The following is a 17,244-nucleotide window of genomic DNA, read 5'->3' on the forward strand; positions in this document are numbered from 1 at the left end:
AACATCCCTGGTCACCCCTACTGCCTCTGATCTGGCAGACTCACTAAATACGAAATGCTTCATTTGTAAATTATGTCTGAGGGTTGGAGCATGCCCCTGGCTCTCCGTAAAAAAAAAACATGAAAATGGTGCGGCCTGGTTTGATTAATATTAGGAATTTAAAATTATTTATACTTTTACTTTTAATACTTCAGTATAGCAATTACATTTACTTTTGATATTGAAGTATATTTAAAATCAAATACTTTTAGACTTTTACTCAAGTAAGATTTTACTGGGTGACTCACTTTTACTTGAGTCATTTTCTATTAAGGTATCTATACTTTTACTCAAGTATGACAATTGGGTACTTTTTCCAGCACTGCCATGCACATGGAATATTTTGCAGTACAACTCTAAATAAGACTTTAATCTCAAGAGAAGACGGGTTAAATGTTTAGTCTTCTTTTACTTAGAAAATCATATATGTACATTTAATTAATACATTATCAATAATAAAATAATAAAATTGTAAATTCATGTCTTTCTACACAATACCACAACACATTTTTCCAATCTGGGAGGTGAACTTGAAAAGGTATTCAATCATTTCACTATGTATTTCAGATGGAATCAAGGCATTAGAATGTACCAGAGGCCACCAAAATAGAGATTGTACTGCAAAACTTTTTGAACTCAGGGGGGCAATTCAGTTCAAAAGGCTTTATCAGCATGGGAAACATATGTTCTCTCCCTTTCTATCTTTTCATGGCCAAAGCACTTATTTTTTAGCTCAGTGTCACGTCCTGACCATAGTGCTTATGTGTTTTGCTTGTTTTAGTGTTGGTCAGGACGTGAGCTGGGTGGGCATTCTATGTTGTGTGTCTAGTTTGTCTGTTTCTGTGTTCAGCCTAATATGGTTCTCAATCAGAGGCAGCTGTCAATCGTTGTCCCTGATTGAGAATCATATATAGGTGGCTTGTTTTGTGTTCGGATTTTGTGGGTGGTTGTTTCCTGTGTCAGTGTTTGTGCCACACGGGACTGTGACGGTTGGTTKGTTTGTTGTTTTGTATTTTGTCTAGTTTTTGTGTTATTAAATCATGGAAACTTACCACGCTGTACATTGGTCCTCCGATCCTTCTCGCCTRTCCTCGTCCGATGAGGAGGACGAAATAGACTGCCGTTACACTCAGTGCTCATATGTAGAGGCCAGACTTGAGTAGTTTCAGTCCAAGTCTGACAGAGGGTCAGACTTGTGCAGAAGATGTTGGGTGTTTTTCTGACTACCACCTCTCACAGTACTGGGRCTATGCAGACTGCAAATACATGGCACTGCTGCTCCAAGACAAGCACGACACCCTCCTCAATCAATCTCATGATGCRACACAGTCACATCTATCTTATATAATAAAGGAAACTGAAAAACATAATTAAGAATTATTAGTCTTTTCAGCACTGACAATGTTGAGATGGATTACATGTTGTCACTCCGCAATTTGTCTGCCTGTGATTTCTTACTTTTTGTATGCTATTTCTGTCCTCAATCACTAACTTTCTGTTTTCAGGTTGCCAGGTGTGATAAGTAACTTGTAGGGCGGTTGAGGACAGGGCTCACATAAAGTGCTCAGCGTTAGACAGATTCAGGCCATGGGGCTAGTTCTATGGAATATTCAAGTGGTTCTGTCACAATCAAAAGCCTGTCCCTTGAATCACTGCTGAATTAAAGCCATTTTGGTTAACACATGGGCTGCTCTGATCTGTTATATTCAAAGCACAGACACAACTATATGGGATTTTTCCTCAGTCAATTCAGGTCAAGAGATGWATTTGAAATTCCATTCTTTAATAAAGTTGTACTCAGAGAAAATAATGGACGATTATCAATTCGTGCCATGATTTTTTATTTATTCATCAATTGAATTTAAATTAAATTGAGTCCAGTTCTGACAGTATCACACCAACATGTAAATGTCAAACAGATGCATGGATATCTTTAATGAATTCCTTTGCCCCATCAGCGATRCTGGAGAAGCTAACTAGCCTAAGCCTAAATTGATACAGACACGTACAAATCAAGTGACAACTTTAGCAATCAGCAGACCTTCTCTCTCTTTTTGATGATATCCTGTCGTGATAGGACAGACATTTTCAGTGGATCTTTTCAATGGCAGCCCTTTTCGTTTTGAGTCCTCGGGCAGCCAAGGCCTTGAAAGTCCACTCTAGTTCGAGCTGGCCGCTCCATTAATTCATTTTCCTTTAATGATAATAGATGCTTACGGGGCGGCCTGCATTTTTGCACAGGTCTGACGAAATTCATGCCTTAAAGACAGGCAGTCAGATGCCTTTTTAAATGATGAATAGCTGCATTTAAAAGTTGCTGAAAGCRAAGATTGTGAAGTCTATCATTTACAGTTGCCTGAATATGGTAATGGTTTCATTATCCAGGGTGCTGGGAAGAAACCCCCCTTTTTTGCTGCTTTTTGACAGGAAATGATTGACAGCCCAAATGGTTTGACAAAGAGCCTACAGACAACAAACATCTTGTTTCCTCTAGAGTAGTGTTTGTCCCAAATGGCATCCTATTCCTATATAGTGCACTACTTTTGACCAGGGCCCATAGGGGTCTGATGAAAAGTAGTACAATATATAGGGCATAAGGTGTCATTTGGGGTGCAAACTTTGTTGCCAGTCATTGCACTGCCTATTATTAAGCAACCAATGAGATGGTGAATGGGCATGCATTTTCACCTGTGTCTAGTGACAATGGAGGTTTCCCTCAGGATGTATTGCTGCCATACCGTAATATTGAAACTGCTCATGGCACATTGTCATATTTGTTCCATGAATATGAATTGTTTTCTTTACAATTACATATTTAAATGTTAGACGAGATTATTTAAATAGATGACCGCATGAATTGATATGAGAGATTATAGCAACCATGAATATACAGTATGATTGGTAATTACAGTGTTAGTAATTGGAACTGTATTGTGTGCATTACAGGACGTGGTGTGGTCTCAGTTGGGTTCCTGGGTTGTAGTGGGAGACAGAGCACATTGTGGATTGATACAGAAGGTGCCAATACTCTCTGCCACCTGGACTCCTGTGGGTAGAACCTGGTACTACAGGTGCAAGGAAGGTAATTGTACAGAACTGGGTTGTGTTCAGTAGACACAAAACAAGAAGAAAAAAACTGTGAAATGGAGGGGGACTATCTGGATATGTCCAATAAGAAGCGCTTTTTGTTTTCTGTTGCAAATTGTTTTGCTTCGATGAGCCCTAATGAACAAAACAAACCTCACTGGCAAGTGGTAGTAGTGCACACAGACGATGGATGTTTCCCTTCACAGAGGGAATTGTACAATAGATTAGAATGAAACAATTTAACAGCATTATAGCTGAGAAGAAAGGAGTGGTACTGGAGTCAGACAATAGATACAGCAAATCAACAGAATGAGAACTGTCTGTAGGGCAAAGATCTACTCACCATGTAGATGTAGAGGTGGCCGTTTACATTCCTGGGAGGGGAGTGGGGGGCTGAGAGGAGGGAGGTGAGGGGCTGAGAGGAGGGTAGGGAGACAGAGGGGAAGGGGATGAAACTCACTTGGGGACAGAATCAGATGGGTTCTCTGGCCCTTGAAAGAGAAAGTCATTTATCGAGGTCTCATGAGAGAGAGATGGGGGTATGAAGTGAGGTACTTTAGAACAGAGAGATATTAGTTCTGTGGAGCACTGAGTCTGACAAAATATATAAATATATTTTTGTATATTATCTTCTCACTGCTTTCACATATGAAGATCACTATTCTTGTTTCTTTAAATTGGCTGTTGAAACCTTTCACATTGATGTGATGACCTAAGAAAAGAACTCACATTACATAATTGATGAAGGAATTTGTTTCCTATATGTTCATTAACCAATTTAATTATACAAAGCAAACACTCTGTCCGTTTCTAAGAATTTGTAAGATCCTTATTTGCATAAAATAGACATAYACCCGTGTACAAATTAATCAATAGCGTTTATTCTCGAGAGATCTCTCCTCCAAAAACCATGTACATCACATTATATATTACACACAGCGTCATAGAGTCCCTCCCCCTCCGACTAGGACAAAGCTAATCAAAAGTTCATTCCAACACACTTACGCACATACCTTACACATAATATCTGGATTATCTCCTGAAGTCTCTCCTCAGTTTATTACCACTTAGCTGACAGTTCCAGTCCCCCCCAGATACGGAAAACCTAGAGGAGCTTGAGCTGTCTTCCTTATCTCCACAGAGGTATAGCTTAGTGGTTCAAACATAGGTTAATGATCCATTTAGTTTTCTTTAGGTACACACAGCCATTCTTTTCTTCCCTCATACATGCTACATAACCTCTTCCTTATGAACTAACATTATTTATCAATATAGAAAAACAGGTTCAATTAGTTATAGTTATAGTTAAATGTATACATCGTTTAGTCATTTATTCATAAAATTCATAACAATAATATTTCAATAAAGAGAGATTATATTGAACTATAGCTTCTTAAATTGAATGGCGATAGATTCCAGGTTTCCTCAACTACATAGAGAATAACCATTGTGGTTTCAAGTTTTATTTGTCACATGCTGAAGTACAGTGACATGCTTAACTTGCGATGATGCATGCAATGGCTTTGGTAATGGCTTTCCCTTTAAAATAAATTGAACCAAGATCAGCAATCCTACCCTGTTTTATTTCAGGAAGCGTTGGCACCTGTTCCCCCCCTGCAAACAAGCTGTCTGTACCCCAGCAGGATCCCCTATGAGGAGTCTAGTGTGACGTACTCCAGCCAGACCTCCAGAGGTTCCCCACAGACACGCCAAGGCCCACACAGTCACCCTCTAGTCTGGACAGGTACACACTGTGCCACTTTCCTGGACACAGATTCTCCCTTGAGCATGCTTTTTAATTCCAGGACTAAGAAGTTAATCTGTGTCGAGGGAGTCAGGAAGCAGATGCAGAAGGTGAGTTTAATAATAAGAAACATGAAGATAATCAAAACAGGGGTAGTGTATTCAACGTAAACCATACCAATACCGCCTGAAGACTGAGGCTACTGAGGGCTAAATAAAAGGGAAAGTAATCAGGGTGATGATGAAGTCCAGGTGTGCGCAATGTGCGCAATGATGGTTTCCAGGTGTGCGTAATGTGGGTTGCTAGGACCGGTGGTTAGTAGACTGGCGACGTCGAGCGCCGGAGCGGAAGAGCAGGAGTAGCCGTGACAGTACCCCCCCTCGAATAGCCGCAGGACGACGCCAGGCCAGGGGGAGGACCGTACCCTCCCAGTACACCAGGTACTGGAGCCAACCCCCACGACGTCAGGAGTCCAGGAGGGACCTGACGGCAAAGGTGAGGCACCCATCGATGTCCAGGGGCGTCGCGGGGGACGTCCACCAGGACCCAACAGCGCTCCTCTGGACCATACCCTCCCAGTCCACCAGGTACTGGAGCCAACCCCCACGACGTCGGGAGTCCAGGAGGGACCTGACGGCAAAAGTGAGGCTCCTATCAATGTTCAGGGGCGAGGGACGACACCAGCCAGAGGACCAGGAATCACCGGGTAGTTGTAATCTATAGGTTACCTCGTTGACCGGAGGACCTTGAAGGGCCCCATAAACCGGAGACTGAGCTTTCTACAGAGCAGGTGGAGCAGGAGGTTCCCGGTGGCGAGCAAGACACGATCACCAGGATGYAATACGGGAGCCTCAGTCCGCCGGCTCCACCTGCTCCTTCTGAACTACTCGTCTGCCGCAGGAGCGTCGGTCTGGCTCGGGGTCCACGGAGCCAGGGATGGTTGATATCCCAGGACACACTGGAAGGGGGTCTGCCCGGTGGAGGAGTGGCACAGTGAATTCTGGGTGTACTCCATCCAGGGATGGAACCTCCCCAGCTCCTGGTTCATCCTCTCCACCTGCCCGTTGGACTGAGGCTGGTACCCAGAAGTGAGGTTGACGGTGACCCCCAGCTTCTCCATGAAGGCTTTCCATACCTGTGACGTGAATTGGAAGCCACTATCGGAGACGAGGTCCTCCGGAAGGTCATAGTGTCGCAAGACCTACTGGAACTGTGCCTCAGCGACCTGAAGAGCAGTAGGGAGACCAGAGAGATGGATAAAATGGCAGGATTTAGAGAATCGTCTTATTCCATCTGCTGGAGGCTGCCACAGTCTGGAAGGTGAGGGCGTACTCCGCAATGATCTGGGCACCCTGACGCTCACCTCCTGCTCTGTCCTCAGGTGGATGAGGTGGAAGATCGCCATAAACAGAGCCATGAACCTCTCATAGGAACCCAGCTCTCCTCTCTCCCAGACGGCCATAGCCCACTCCAAAGCCAGTCCGGTCAGCAAGGAAATGACCGCAGCAACCTTGGACCTCTCGGTGGTGGGGGCTCCTGTCTGATGAGCGAAATAGAGAGAGCACTAGAGTAGGAAGCCACGGCATTRCGATGGAGTCGGAATATATAGGACATCGCTGACCTGGGCGGACTGCTGGATCGGCTGGGGGTCTGGCTCGCTGGGACGACTCGTGGTAGAGGAACCTCCGCTAGTTGCAGATTAATTATCGCGGGTGGTGGAGAACGCGGAGGACCTTATCCATTACCGTACCCAGTTGAGCCAGCTGGTCATGGTGTTGACGGAGTAGGTGTTCCTGTTCATCGACCATCTGGGAGATATCCTTAACTTCTGCTGCTTCCAGTATTCTGTAACGTATACACAGGGAGTCAGGAAGAATGTGAGTTTAATAATAAAACCATGAATATGCTCAAAACATGCGTAAACAAAACCAAAACTGACCGAAAGACTGAGCTACTGAGGGCTAAGTAAAGGGAGAGTAATCAGGGTGATGATGAAGTTCAGGTGTATGTAACGATGGGGAGCTGGTGTGTGCAATGATGGTTTCCAGGTGTGCGTAACGTGGATTGCCAGGACCGGTGGTTAGTAGCACGTTGAGTGCCGGAACAGGAGAGCGGGACAATGAAATATTTATTTTATCGGTTAATAATTGAGTAATCGTGACAGAACAGAAGCTTTAATGTTAAACATTATTGCAGAGATTCATTATGGATGAAGAGGACAGGTATGCTGCATGAAAGTAAGATTGTGCCATCAGCCACCGAGACTAGGAGTTCCAAATAGCACGCTATTCCCTATATAGGGGGCGGTGTTGCAATCTACTACAGAGATAGCCTGCAGAGTTCTGTCCTACTATCCAGGTCTGTACCCAAACAATTTAAACTTCTACTTTTAAAAATCCACCTCTCTAAAAACAAGTCTCTCACCGTTGCCGCCTGCTATAGACCACCCTCTGCCCCCAGCTGTGCTCTGGACACCATATGTGAACTGACTGCCCCCCATCTATCTTCAGAGCTTGTGCTGCTAGGTGACCTAAACTGGGACATGCTTAACACCCCAGCCATCCTACAATCTAAGCTTGATGCCCTCAATCTCACACAAATGATCAATGAACCTACTAGGTACCACCCCAAAGCCGTAAACACTGGCACCCTCATAGATATCATCCTAACCAACTTGCCCTCTAAATACACCTCTGCTGTTTTCAACCAAGATCTCAGCGATCACTGCCTCATTGCCTGCATCCGTAATGGGTCAGTGGTCAAACGACCTCCACTCATCACTGTCAAACGCTCCCTGAAACACTTCAGCGAGCAGGCCTTTCTAATCGACCTGGCCCGGGTATCCTGGAAGGATATTGACCTCATCCCGTTAGTAAAGGATGCCTGTTTTTTTTTAAATGCCTTCCTCACCATCTTAAATAAGCATGCCCCATTCAAGAAATTTAGAACCAGGAACAGATATAGCCCTTGGTTCTCTCCAGACCTGACTGCTCTTAACCAACACAAAAACATCCTATGGCGTTCTGCATTAGCATCGAACAGCCCCCGTGATATGCAACTTTTCAGGGTAGTTAGAAACCAATATACACAGGCAGTTAGAAAAGCCAGGCTAGCTTTTCAAGCAGAAATTTGCTTCCTGCAACACAAACTCAAAAAAGTTCTGGGACACTGTAAAGTCCATGGAGAATAAGAACACCTCCTCCCAGCTGCCCACTGCACTGAGGATAGGAAACTCTGTCACCACCGATAAATCCACTATATTTGAGAATTTCAATAAGCATTTTTCTACGGCTGGCCATGCTTTCCACCTGGCAACCCCTACCCCGGTCAACAGCACTGCACCCCCCACAGCAACTCGCCCAAGCCGTCCCCATTTCTCCTTCAACCAAATCCAGTCAGCTGATGTTCTGAAAGAGCTGCAAAATCTGGACCCCTACAAATCAGCCGGGCTAGACAATCTGGACCCTTTCTTTCTAAAATTATCTGCCGAAATTGTTGCAACCCCTATTACTAGCCTGTTCAACCTCTCTTTCATGTCCTCTGAGATTCCCAAAGATTGGAAAGCAGCTGCGATCATCCCCCTCTTCAAAGGGGGGGACACTCTTGACCCAAACTGCTACAGACCTATATCTATCCTACCCTGCCTTTCTAAAGTCAACAAACAGATAACCGACCATTTCGAATCCCACCGCACCTTCTCGCAATCTGGTTTCAGAGCTGGTCATGGGTGCACCTCAGCCACGCTCAAGGTCCTAAACGATACCTTAACCACCATCGATAAGAAACAATACTGTGCAGCCGTATTCATTGACCTGGCCAAGGCTTTCGACTCTGTCAATCACCACATCCTCATCGGCAGACTCGATAGCCTTGGTTTCTCAAATGATTGCCTCGCCTGGTTCACCAACTACTTCTCTGATTGAGTTCAGTGTGTCAAATCGGAGGGCCTGTTGTCCGGGCCTCTGGCAGTCTCTATGGGGGTGCCACAGGGTTCAATTCTTGGGCCGACTCTCTTCTCTGTATACATCAATGATGTCGCTTTTGCTGCTGGTGAGTCTCTGATCCAGCTCTACGCAAACGACACCATTCTGTATACTTCTGGCCCTTCTTTGGACACTGTGTTAACAACCCTCCAGACGAGCTTCAATGCCATACAACTCTCCTTCCTTGGCCTCCAACTGCTCTTAAATACAAGTAAAACTAAATGCATGCTCTTCAACCGATCGCTGCCTGCACCTGCCCGCCCGTCCAGCATCACTACTCTGGACGGTTCTGACTTAGAATATGTGGACAACTACAAATAGCTAGGTGTCTGGTTAGACTAAACTCTCCTTCCAGACTCACATCAAACATCTCCAATCCAAAGTTAAATCTAGAATTGGCTTCCTATTTCGCAACAAAGCATCCTTCACTCATGCTGCCAAACATACCCTCGTAAAACTGACCATCCTACCGATCCTCGACTTCGGCGATGTCATTTACAAAATAGCCTCCAATACCCTATTCAATAAATTGGATGCAGTCTATCACAGTGCCATCCGTTTTGTCACCAAAGCCCCATATACTACCCACCACTGCGACCTGTACGCTCTCGTTGGCTGGCCCTCGCTTCATACTCGTCGCCAAACCCACTGGCTCCAGGTCATCTACAAGACCCTGCTAGGTAAAGTCCCCCCTTATCTCAGCTCGCTGGTAACCATAGCAGCACCCACCTGTAGCACGCGCTCCAGCAGGTATATTTCACTGGTCACCCCCAAAGCCAATTCCTCCTTTGGCTGCCTTTCCTTCCAGTTCTCTGCTGCCAATGACTGGAACGAACTACAAAAATCTCTGAAACTGGAAACACTTATCTCCCTCACTAGCTTTAAGCACTAGCTGTCAGAGCAGCTCACAGATCACTGCACCTGTACATAGCCCATCTATAATTTAGCCCAAACAACTACCGCTTCCCCTACTGTATTTATTTATTTTGCTCCTTTGCACCCCATTATTTATATTTCTACTTTGCACATTCTTCCACTGCAAATCTACCATTCCAGTGTTTTACTTGCTATATTGTATTTACTTKGCCACCATGGCCTTTTTTTTGCCTTTTACCTCCCTTATCTCACCTCATTTTCTCACATTGTATATAGACTTATTTTTCTACTGTATTATTGACTGTATGTTTGTTTTACTCCATGTGTAACTGTGTTGTTGTATGTGTCGAACTGCTTTGCTTTATCTTGGCCAGGTCGCAAATGTAAATGAGAACTTGTTCTCAACTTGCCTACCTGGTTAAATAAAGGTGAAATAAAATAAATAATAAAATAAATGTAATCCACTTATATTGACCAGATTCACCAATTCAGACGCAGCAGCCCTAGTCAATGGAATATTAATCATTGGAAGGTTCAGCCCTACTCAACCCCACATTGCTGCTGCACAGTATGAGGTCTGAGTGAGTTGCAAAACATTATTTGTCTCATCATTGATACTTTGGTTTGTGACCACTGGCCTTTTCCTGTCTTGACACTGACTCTAGAAGCTAATTAGGAGAGGGGTTGTCATTGGTCTCTGTGATACCCACCACCCTTTCACCCTTCAGATTCCAGCAGCATCAGCCGGCACATCCACACGCTCTCTCTTTGAGTCAAGACAGTGGAAAGCAATGAGCGTCTGTCCCACTTACTATCTCTGAGAACATAGTGCTCCTGCAGAATACTAATGAAGATAGTTACAAGTGCTACCACTAAGAAACAAAACAGTGGGGGCTGTTCATGTGGTTTATAAGTTAAACCTATAACCTATTATGTAGGTACATGACACCTAGTTTTAAGGGGATTTCAAAGAATTAGGTCTTTAGAGGTTATACACTGTTATAACAGACGTCTGTTGTACAAAGCTGTGGATGGGAAACCAAGCATTATCGTACAGGTTATCCTGCACTATTATCTCATAGGTGATTAACTTTCKGATTTTTAGCAACTAATTTCAGTTGTTTTCCACGGGTCCATGTCTGTAGAGTTGAACTAGGACCTATCGTCTGTTGTGTCAAGACTAAGCCCAGTTACCCCCTAGAATAAAACACTTATCACTATGTGATTTATTGAAATATTGCTAAGTCTGTCCAAATCAAGCAAAGCACGCAGCAGACCGCTCTCTAGGCTGAATGAATTAAGACTGCAGTGGAACCGGAGGATCAATATGGCCTGTTCACTTGAATAAAGACCACATTATGAATTGGACAGAAGCCTCTTAGAGGGAGTGGAGGGAGGGCAGAAGCTGCCATCTAGTGGCTAGTGTCCCCCACTGTGTTGAACCAGTCTCAAATTTCTGTTTCAGATGTCACGAACCGGCTCGAAGCCCGTAACAAAAAAAAGAGACTTGGAGATAAGGAATAAGAAAAATATATTTAACTGAGGCAACCTATTTACAAATAAATCTGGGGACCAACAAGGACCCCGGAACACCACACCAATCACACAAACAACAAAACACTGCCCTGGATCCTAGTCCCACTGCTCCAGCCAACCTCGTCCTTCCCAGACCTCAGCAACCTTTGGCAACAGGAAGCAACCTTTAAGAGGAAAGAAGAAAACGAGGCCAGAAGGGAACAGGAGTTCCAGAACAGGACAATACCAAACAAAATAAACAACGGTCAGTCATGTAGACATTCAGGAACAGGGCATACGAGAGAGCGCGTCAGCAACAAGTTCCAACGAAAAGAGCGTCTCAGGGTCCTCCCATTAAATTTTGGCAACAACCATACGTTTACAACAATATCAAATGAGCCCAGGCACAACCAAGAGCGACCCCTAGGTAAATCTGGGTCACCTTCCCAGAACCAACTCTCCCTGAGAGCTTTCCTTCCCTAACCAACTCTAGCCGCTCTTGTTGCAACTTGATTTTAGTACGCTCCAAATCCTGTCTAAATGCCAATTCCTTTTCATACTTTACTCAATCATGCTCTAGCTTAACACAATCATACTCTAGTTGTAACAGAAGCAGTTCTTTCTGGAGTTGAAAAGAAAGACTACTAGGGCTAACAGATGGAGCGGCCATTGAACTGGGGAGACGGGCGAGTCCTCAGCAGAGGCTGCCCCAGTGATAACTGTAAGAATACCACTCTCCATCAGATTGGCCCTTCAATATCAACCTAACAGAATGACATTTATCACTAATAACAACCTGGTAGTGATCAGCGATCTTCAACAGATGTTCTGTAGTACATAATTCGAACAGTTCCTCTGATGGAAAGCGAATAAACTTGTCTATATTAGACACCATAGTCACAAGTAAATACCAAAAAAATATCTTCCCTCTGCTGAGCACACCAGACCACAAGAGAAATGCAATCACACTAGGCACCACAGAAGACAGATGAGATATATGGAGCTTCCCCAAATCCTACAATAACTCAACCCTAGTCTTCTTGTGGATTTGCGGTGGGTAATTACACACTGTACCCCGCAAGCAAGGGAAAACCCCCACCAGCACACTGGCAGATTCCCCCCAAGCTACAGATGTGCCACCGAMACAACTGCTTAGTCCACAGACACCACACAAAAACAACAAAATAACCACGCCCAACCTATTCCAAAATAAAACACGTCGCTAAGCCTAACAGGGGAAAAAAGAAAGGCTATAGCTCCAGGTAGCAAATGGCACTACCCTACCCATTTCTCCCACTGAGGTACACTGCAGATTGTATTCACCTCAGACCGATGTCCCAACAGCAAGTAGAGCAAGAGTTTCCAGCCTGGGCAGGGGCCTGGAAACTAACCAATGTACTCTCCAACGCAGCACACAACCAACTATCCACCGCAGTGGCAAGTTTACCAAACTAAAAGGCAACCAACACTGAGCACCAAACATTACAACTCAAAATCTGTAACAAAAGATGCAAACAAAGCACCTACAGAGTTTTCGAACATTAACTCCACATTTTCTACCAAACAATACACATATCAGTTAGCCTAATGACTAGTATTAGTCCTTCATAGTGCAACAAAGTGCAATACACCTAAATGTCAGGAACCAACCTAATGATCCTGGATGACTCACACCACAAAGCAACAATCATAACTTCAAAATCCCAGCTGACTCTCACCACAACGCGAGAAACATACCTTCAAAACCCCAGATGAGCCCCCACTTGTCACGAACCAGCTCAAAGCGTAAACCCCAGATGAGCCCCCACTTTGTCACGAACCAGCTCAAAGCCCGTAAAACCCCAATGAGCCCCCACTTGTCACGAACCACGCTCAAAGCCCGTAAAACCCCAGATGAGCCCCCACTTGTCACGAACCAGCTCAAAGCCCGTAAAACCCCAGATGAGCCCCCACTTGTCACGAACCAGCTCAAAGCCCGTAAAACCCCAGATGAGCCCCCACTTGTCACGAACCAGCTCAAAGCTCGTAAAACCCCAGATGAGCCCCCACTTGTCACGAACCAGCTCAAAGCCCGTAACAAAAAAGGGAGACAACATGGAGATATGGAATAACAAAGATATATTTATTAACTGAGGTAACCTATAAACAAATAAACAATGGTGTTTAGTCAGTAGTGTTAGTGAGTGGTTGCATGTATAGATGTGATAATGAGGAGCGTTGAAAGATGCCAACACAAACAACCCAGCCACAACCAAAATCAAACAGCATGTCTGCATGGAGATGAATAGGGAAGAGGTCTATTTACCCCATTTCGCAGACGACCCTCGCAGCTCCACCCACCGACATCCTAATAAGGAAAACAAGAGCAAAGAGAAAGAATTCGGCAGACAGAGTGGGAGGGTCGTCACACAGAGCACTCAGCATTCTAATCCTTACAGTCCTTGACTCCTTCAGCTCTGCTATTTATTGACTGGCTATGCTCTGCTCTCTGACCCCTGGACTGTGATCTGTGGTGCTAGAAGACAATTCCAGACATTTTTGGCTCCTTCAGTGCTCCTACTAAGAGATACGTTCCTTATCCATATTCCTACCTATCACATTGTGTTTCTTCTGACATCTGACCCTGTTGCCCTCCTACTCCAATATGTGCTATTTGTTCCCAGACACTTGTGGCACCATGTGGAGTCTGTCGACCCTGTTAATGTCTCCGTCAACTCCTGGATTGAGTTGGTAGGTACAGTAAAGTCACCTCATATGCTTCAGAGGGCCATATTTACAGCTTGATGTGGTTTTCCCACCACAAGCTACCCCTACCGCCCATAGGGCCCTGGTTAAAAGTAGTGCACTATATAGGGAATAGGGTGTCATTTGGGACGCAGCCTCACAGGGGATGGATGTGACGGGTGTTGAGACTCCCTGATGATGACTGTGGGTTTTTGAGTAATGAACAGGCCTCAGAGTAAAGCTATGGCTGTCATAATGATTTGTGGGTGTGCATGTAAAGGAGTGGTGCACTGCATAACACATTGATATATCTAGATGAGAGGAATGTGTATTCAGGTAGTGTGTCACCTCTGGTGCCTCCTGATAACTGGCTCTGAGACAACGTCACAGACACAATCAATTATGCCTGCTGCACATGTCTTTATCAGCGACTTCTTTCTCATGATAGGAGTTTTTCTTTCTTCTTCCTGATCTGATACAGGAAGTTGATGATGAGGCAAGAGCAGGCGAGGCCCTCGCCAAAGCCATTGTCTGTGCTCTGAGGACGACACTTAGTAACGACAATGATGATGACTGGCTCAATCCCACTGAGGTACAGTATCCTGACCCTTGGTCCCAGATCTGTTTGTGCTGTCTTTAATTTATTTGTATTTATTTCAACTTTATTTAACCAGGTAGGCTAGTTGAGAACAAGTTCTTATTTACAACTGCGACCTGGCCAAGATAAAGCAAAGCAGTGTGACACAAACAACAACACAGAGTTACACATGGAATAAACAAACATACAGTCAATAATACAATAGGACARATATACCAATTGTCATTGACAATGACCACAAGACTTGGGAAGACGGCATAAACAGATCTTGGACCAGGTTACCTTGACCCCGACTTATCCTCTTCACACTCTACTGTATGTCAAAATATTGACAGTTCACTTGGCACTGCCACAAGCCACAACAAACCCCCTGTACCTTGTAGAATCTGATGGTACATTTGTCATGCACACTCTGGGTCATTCTCAGTGCAGTCCGACAATTTGTTGTCCTTATAAGAACATAGATCACAGGGAGGAATTTGTCCCGTTTGGCTGAGGTCCAGGGAAAGACAAAAGTCCCAGGAATGCAGCWTATAACAACAGAGAGGAGATGACTGAATTCCAACCCACCCATATTGACAAATCTGTCTAGCTCCAATTAGCATTCAAGCATTTGGGTTGTTGACTGACCTTATGCTAGAGATTGCCTAGCCTAAAACTTGGCTTTTTAGGTAAGAAATTAAGAGCTCGAAAGAGGCTACAGAACAAAGGATTACGTGTGTGAGACTAGTTAAGAGACAGAGACCTTGTACACATACAGTACTGACCATAGTCCCTGAGGTATGTCAACTCTGAGTAAGGTGGATAGTGCCGAAACATTGGTTATTTTGGTTTCGACTTTCTTTCTTTTTTTCTGAAGGAGGGGTTGGTGGTACTGATGTGAACATGCAGTACCTGAAGCTGGCTGTGGGGGCCTGAATAGAGAAGAGAGGGACAACAAGTCACTGTGACCAACAGACCCAGGATACCCCAGCAGGGGGCCATCCAGGGACCCGTACAGGGGCATATCGTGACTCCAATGGCCAAGCTTAGAACACTAGCCCTTCATCACCACCAGCAGAGGACTCCTACTCACCCTCCTCTTCCTCACAATCTACTGTACCCTTCGGCCCKCACCTCATCCCTGTGACCTGGAACCAGAATGGCATACAGAAAACTACAGAGCAGAACKCCAAAAAGAAAGACGGACCATCACCATCCAAAGACTGTGACATAGTCAGGCCTAGCAGCATAACACAAAGCATCACACCCAGACCTGGTTGTGGGAGTAGAGCCCACACCAGCATGGAGGGGAGGCATGTCCAATCTCCAGTTCAGCCTCATACCCTCTAGTGTTACCAGAGCCAGGCTACAGAGATATAGGAAGGCCACCACCTGGGGACAGASACGAGGGTGACGGAGCACACTGCCCCATCTCCATCATCACCAACGACCTGCTGCAGTGCCTGGTTCACCCTGAGGTCATCACTAGAGTCACTGAACTACTGATGGAGAGACAGTCAGATCAGGGACAGCCGCACCATAGCCTCATAGTCTGCATTACAATGTTCATACTAGCATACTACTTAGGATGAATGCCATACTATATTACTTCATACTAAGTGGTAAGCTAATATATGGATATTGCAGCAGAGTCTAACACTCACAGAAGAAGTAGATTGACTGTTAAAAGAGTAGTTAACTATTTTACAACTTAATGTTAGATGGTTAATTGCATGGAAAGTAGTCTATGGGCCAGGAGAAACTGTAATCCATGGTTTGGTTTTCTTTAAACATCCACTACAAACTTCAGCTAACTTTAGCCACCACAAGCTAACAATCAATGGAAGTGATGGGGCATGTGAGCTTGTTTTTTTCAATGGCCAAATTACCTTTAAGTAACATAAAACTAAATGTGGAGTTGATTTTAATTGATTTCAGGGGATTTTGACTTTTTACATGCTCTCACTTCTGTTGATTGTTAGCTTGAAGTTTGTAGTGGCTGTTTAGAGAAAAACTATAATTCAGGGTTCAGTTATCTTGGCCCATCGACTAATTTACGGGTTAAGAAACATCTAACATCAAGTTGTAAAATAGTGAACTACTCCTTTAATTAAGTTCCCTCAATTGTTAAAAAGGGTGAAAACAGGTCAATAAGTAATCTGTAAGTATATCATTTTGGACTTAGTTGAGTAACACTTGAAAGGCACCACAACACTCATCGAAGAAGTAGATTGTAAATAAGTTCCCTTAAGTGTTAAAAAAGGGGGAAGGAGATCAGTAAGACAGTTGACTTGAGTACCTGAGGTAGTGAAGGTAGATCATAGTAGTAAAACCTCTGACAGCGGCTCTTATGTCCTCTAATACTGCTGCTGAGATTCTCTCTGTGGAGTTAGCAGTGTTTTAGAGATTTCGAAACCACGGAATGAACTTCTGTGCTCTGCAGTGCCCACGTGGGAAATCCTGCCTGGCTCATAGTTATTCCAGTGTCAGAGAAGGAAAGAGGAAAGAGATGCTCCTTTTTCTACCCCCATAGATATGGTTTATTGTAGTCTGTTATAATGATTTATATGACCATTATAATCTTGGGGACTCAGTTCCATGAGGTCAAATCCAAGACAAGATTATTTCTTACATTCTTACCATATTTTGTTGTCTTGTGCTATTAGTTTGATTCATTTAATTCTATACACGCCGAG

General features: G+C 44.4%; 1 pseudogene; it reads left to right on the forward strand.

Moving 5' to 3' along the window:
• The first annotated feature begins 1,079 nt into the window (after nt 1-1,079).
• Nucleotides 1,080-16,140, forward strand: LOC139028549 (HSPB1-associated protein 1 homolog; annotated as a pseudogene).
• Nucleotides 16,141-17,244: the final 1,104 nt, after the last annotated feature.

This window comes from Salvelinus sp. IW2-2015, linkage group LG2 (assembly GCF_002910315.2).
Source record: "Salvelinus sp. IW2-2015 linkage group LG2, ASM291031v2, whole genome shotgun sequence".
Lineage (NCBI taxonomy): Eukaryota > Metazoa > Chordata > Actinopteri > Salmoniformes > Salmonidae > Salvelinus > Salvelinus sp. IW2-2015.